This window comes from Adelges cooleyi, unplaced genomic scaffold (assembly GCF_023614345.1).
Source record: "Adelges cooleyi isolate 19-005CV unplaced genomic scaffold, UGA_ACOO_1.1 ACOO_flye_CR_arks_rails_tigmint_CR_PRNA_9, whole genome shotgun sequence".
NCBI classification, from domain to species: Eukaryota; Metazoa; Arthropoda; class Insecta; order Hemiptera; family Adelgidae; genus Adelges; species Adelges cooleyi.
Genome location: NW_026096579.1, coordinates 4,933,649 through 4,939,648, shown reverse-complemented (window position 1 = coordinate 4,939,648; position 6,000 = coordinate 4,933,649). Strand labels below are relative to the sequence as shown.

Below are 6,000 nucleotides of genomic sequence, written 5' to 3'. Positions count from 1 at the left end.
ATACATTATAACATTGTCAAGCGTTATTGTTGTTGTTGTTGTTGTTGCCCACACATAGACACGTTCGGGCCGACTCCGGACTCGTCGTTGTGTGTCCACGTGAAAGCGTGACAACGATTTAACGATCGGCAGCGGTCGGTAACGATCGGTCCAGGAGTGGCGGCAACGACCTGTCCGACGACGGCGAAACCGGAGGACCGTGTCGCACCACCGCAGTAGCGAAGAATCGCCGTCCTGTGCCGGTGTAGGCTGTTCTATTTGTGTTTGTGTGTGCGCGTGCGTCGTTTCATATTATTTTGTGCGGCCGATTTTATTATTATTATTGTTATTATCATTGCTGTTGTTGGTGTTTCTACGGCGAGTGCAGTTGTTTGTCCACGGTATTGTTTATTGTTTGCCGAGGTCTCGTCTTGCGCAAAACAACACCATGAGGCACACGTGACCCTCGGCCATGCGCCGACAAGCGACATGGGTGAGTTACACAGACTGTTATTAAAATAATTAAAAATAATAACAATAAATTAACGATTATAATTCTCCATTTCGCGTCCTCAACGTAAGTACTAAGTACTCCACTCACCACCGTCGTTTTTAATAGGATTTCCAACAGATCGGTGGCGCAATTAACGGTGTTTATAATTTTGTTTTTATGAGGCATTAACAAGTTGCTGCCAGAATAATTAGATACCTATAAATAAATGTATCTATTTAGTAACGCTACCAGCACTATGTTTGGTATTCAAAGCACTCGACTTGTTAATACTATATTTCAAATGACATCTCAATAATTTATTGATGTTGGTCCAGTAGCTTAGGAGCAATGGCTGTCTCAAGAATATACTTATTAATAAAATAGATTCTTAAAGTATATTTCTTTGAGGGGTTTCAACCATTTAACTTCCTCGTTTGATTGCGACACTGACGTTTTGCACACCGTACATCATCTTAAGTTGTGCAAAAATTCCCTATTTTCGTTCAGAATACCTAAGTATTGCAATGGAAAAAGCGCGGGCGACCAAACTAAATATTTGTACTGTTGTTGGCGGTTTCGAGTGGGCGAAAACGTTATAAGGCATATCAATCGGCGGATATCTAGTCGTGATAGTACATAATATGTTGTTTGGCATTGGTGGGTATATCACCATAATACACTTTCTACAATTATTACTGGCGGCCGACCATGAATCATACCTAGTGTTGTACCTATTTTAATGTATCCGTTTTTATATTCTTCTCCTCGACGGTAATACTAATAGTTTACAGGTGCCGTAGAACGATTCTAATAATATATTCACACTACTGTTTGCAGCAACAGTCGGCGTTAGCAGATCTTGGAATTCGTCGCTGTCGTTTGATAGGTGCTTTAGTACCTACATTATTTATTCTTGTTGTTGCTTCCATTGATTAAACATATATATATATATATATATATATATATATATATATATATATAGACTACGCCTTACACCTTTAACCCGATTTCAAAACGAATGAACCTGCAAAAATTAACTTATACTTGGAAGTCCTATCTGAGTGTATATGTGGCTGTAACTCACGCTAGTTGATCGACAGGCGATAGGTTGTTTTTTTTGTCCTTGGACCAACCAATAGTGAAGCAGTGGCCGGCGGCGCAATCAAGATTTAATGTTTGGGGAGTGATTATGTACTGTTATCTTTCAGACGATGTATAGAAGCGAGCGTTAAATTTTTTGATCGCTAATACACAAGTTCATTCAGGTTGGATTACAAGCACAAAGTAGTATAATTACATTGCGCCTATCGACTATTACCATAGCAACATTGTTAGTTGTCCGGATACGGACTTTGGTCGGGTGACTTGAACGCTGCAGTAAAGACCTCTTCAGTCGCATTGTCCCTCGAGGAAGTGTAAACCGCTTTTATAATTTCTGATAATAATAACAGGATATTTTTTGTAAAATTCTGTAACCTAACCGTCGCGTCGTGGATCCCACCCATCGTTATATCTTTTACCCATCGGTACTCTTACCGGGCGCCATACTGTCGGCACACGTGGGGTAGTTTTTTTATTGTGGTTTAGAAAATAATGTTGTCAAACGTCCCACTGTAAGACCTTGCGCGTTTTTTTTTTGTTTGTTATTCGTAGGTAGGTACAAATGTAATTATATAACTAGTATTGAATTTTGAGGTGTCAATAATTATTCCACGGACGGTTCTACTAGCAAGACAATTATTTCTTAGACTACCTTGTCATCTATTTGTAATCAATATTTTTTCATACCAACAAAATCTTCATTTAAATAATAACTGCGTATTAGAATATTATTTACAAATCAAGTTTCCGTTCAGGTTCAGCGTTCCGTTTAGAAGAATACAACAACGACCAACTAGAAAAACACAACGATTGGTTGGATAATAATTTTAGTTAGTGATTTTTCCATTCTAAGGGTTCGGTTGTTTAATTATTATTTTATCTAAATTTGTATAATATGTATCTATCCTAAGCTTTTTGTCAATGTAAATTTAAACTGTGGTACATCAGCTGTCTGTAGGCCCTCTGGTAAAAATGTACTTGTCTATCTGGATATTTTGATGAACTCCAGGGTCGGTTAGTGCTTAACCTGATAGCGGTAACACGTTTGAATGTCCAGATTTTTCTAGTTTATAAATGGGACCTCATTCTTATCGATTGTACTTGTAGCTATAAATAGTTACGAAAAATCTTCAACAAGTGTGACGAACGACGGTTATTATAAACTCCAGAAAAACACACTGGAATAAATAGATTAAACAGTAAAAAAAAAAACCGTCGATGACAACGCAAAAAAAAAATAGCGCGTTTCGAAATATGTAGTTTAGCAGCATTGTTATGTATGTATTATAATATTATTAGGATTTAGGCTATACCATAATAATATATCCCATAAGAAGAAGACAATGAACCGTCGCGAATAATACCAGGCCACCGTTATGTCGCCATTTGAGTGTATACCGATATTGTATCTGTAACCTACTGCTAGTTTTACACATTATTAGAATATCAGTCCAATGGTTTACACGAAAACGCCTTAATTTTTTTTTTTAAAAGATGATTTATCAAGCTTTCTTTTGTCCTTGACGATCAATTCTAGCACAGTTACAAAATTAAAAGCCCCCGACTTCAATTGTTTTTTATTTTTAAATCTATCGGTATGTATTGGATGTTTATCCATTATAATTTGTGAGTTGACTTAGGCGTCATGCTTTTTCAATAAGTTAGTTAAATTAGTAAACTTGAAATCAGCGTTTTTTTAAATCTCATTTAGATATGATTTAATTTTATGTTTGGTTGCGAAAGCGCGTTCTGTTATATTGTACGCGGCTCGTAATGATGATTTTTTATTACTATTGTTTTTTTTTTTGCATATTTGCATCGCTAATCTCTAAAACCGATGAACAGCGCGTAGAACGTACAACACAATATTTTGTTCAGCAATAATTATTTTCTATTACATTGTTATTGTCATTACATATTCTAACCTCGTTACGAAAACGCCAAAACTGCGTTCCTATACATAGATAGATATATTGTTGCTATTGTAATTTTTTATGATTTCAGGCGACTAATAATTATTTTATTATAACATAATCAGCAGTAAAATATTTTTTAACCTTGAGCCGTGCGCCTGTTGTGATTCTGCGATTCGAGTTTCTTCTCTTTCCCGGTTGATCAGCACAAGTGTATATAGTTACCGAGTTATTGTACGGGAGACAATGACAAAAAAAGTTCATTACACTATTGGCCAACGAATGTAACCCTATAACGCAACTATACAAATCAAAAATCGATTGTACTTACATTTAGTTATTGAGTTTATGTGTACCCAACAAGGTCCAATGTGATTATAGTCGAATACCGGTTACCTTGAGATACTTTTTGTTCGTTTGATCTATTCCATCTTCTCGGATGCATATTATTATTATTTATTATTAGTATTTTTATATTTTATATTTGTAGTACAGGAAAGTTTAGTTCGCTATCAGCGCGCCAGTTTGTAAAGTATACGCTGTGGCGTATGAGTTTGGGATTGGTTCACATTTATATACAAGCTAAATGTAAATCTGTCAAATTCTCGTGACTTAAATGTCAGCTTACAGTTTGAAACGCACGCATGCTAGGAAATCGGTACATAGGACTTGGGATAGCCGAGAGAAAGGTGTTGACTGAAAGGTGTTGAAAAACAACTTTTTTTTATTTTTGCCCTATAGTTGATTTTATTAAGTATTTTTGTTTTGCCAGCATAACGAAAAATCAAATACATCTGGCCTCGGTGCGTAAAGAGGAGGCAGTTGTCTCTTGCTCTTTTATTAATATTTTGCCCAAAGTCTTAAAAAATCTCAAAAATGTCTATTTGCTAAAATATTATTGGCAATAACCGCTTAAATGGCTTTTGTGTACTAAATAATTATCTTTCAATAAAAAAAAAGTACCTAAATGAACGAGATGGGGTCCGTTTCAAAATTTAATATTAATATTAATGAAACAACAGAAAGATATATATGTGAAAAAATCGTATAGTTTTAGTACAGTACCAGGATGATTGTCAAGTATATTAAGTTCAATTTCATTCACTGTTTTTTGGTTTTTCATTGTCGTTTTTTTTCTTATCAACTCGGTCGTTTTTGTATTATCTTCTATACAGCAACCGGCTTTTTGTGTTCGTTACTGGTATTTGGTGGTATGAACCTCAAGCATATTATGTGCGCAATCTACTGAATACTATGGCACGTCATCGGTGTACAGTATACTTGCTTCTAGACAACACAAATGATGACAACAGGCTATATATTATATCCTATATAATACACTCACATAAGTTACAAAGACCAAGATATGACAACTGCGGTCGGATATTGTCATTATAGCCAAAACGTCACGTATAAATTGATAATGAACAAACAGTAATGTGATATCCCGGCGTGGTCACGAGCCAACAAGTTGCAGTCAATATTGTTTTTCTCTTCGTACCTACTGGCAATCGGTATATTTTTTTTTTGTGCCGTACCCGTTTTATAATAAATAGTTTTTCCATCATGTCCGGTTTGGAGTGCTACTGTTTCAGTTTATAAATGGTAATTTCATCAATCTTTATGTAACTCGTTGTGTCATTCAGTCTGTACACCGTGTTTTTTTAATAATGTTCATGGAATGCGTGTAATCATTATAGCGGTACATATCTGAATAATTGCAATTAAATGACGTTAATTTTGTTGTATCGAGGAAGTCTGGTATATGGAAACCGGTGAAATTGTGTTTATTGAATAATCCAACTATGCAATTAGCATAATATATTGTACAGTTATCTCTCATATCATGTGATTCATCGACTATTGTTTAAAATGATCCAAAGACTTAGGAGATGTATTAGCATAATATTTATGATAATTATAAAACCAATAGTGTTTAGTTAAAATATACAAATTAGTCAATAGACTTGTTGTTAAGCGTAAAATACATTACATAATTATTTACGTTAACATCTTGACACATTATTGAAAAAGTGCCTAGAATTGATCACGTGAATAATCGATTAACTTTGTTATTTAAATTAGTATTATATTGTTGTTGTTTTAGTCAGACGTATATTTTTTTTACCATATAAATCGGTACGATTCAAAATAATAATAAAGAATATGTTTGTAAGAGCAAAATGTATAAATCAGCAGACGGCATGCAAATATTCCCATGCAAATTCATCTCGTCAAATTTTAATTTACTTATGGTGTTTTATTTAAACTCGTCGTTAGTGTTGAGTTTAACTTTCTAACGATAAATAAATTAAGCATAAATGAGCAAAGGTGGGTTGAAACAGAATTATTTTTGCTCGATATCTAATAATTACTGTATTTTTTTATCAAATATAAATTAAAAATTAGAGAGTCGGTACACTTAATTATGCAATTAACTCGTTTAAATTACTATTGCATTCAGATTGTATCTAAAATAAAAATCAAGAAAATTCAACAATCTTCGTTGAACAA

General features: G+C 34.3%; 1 protein-coding gene across 1 annotated transcript in view; it reads left to right on the top strand.

Annotated features, from left to right (window-relative positions):
- Positions 1 to 215: 215 nt before the first annotated feature.
- LOC126846091 (uncharacterized) overlaps positions 216 to 6,000 on the top strand; it is a 34,255-nt gene continuing 28,470 nt past the window's right edge. Inside the window, exon 1 of the mRNA XM_050585212.1 lies at positions 216 to 472. The gene's annotated coding sequence lies outside the window, so the exon portion shown is untranslated. The remainder of the gene's footprint in view (positions 473 to 6,000) is intronic.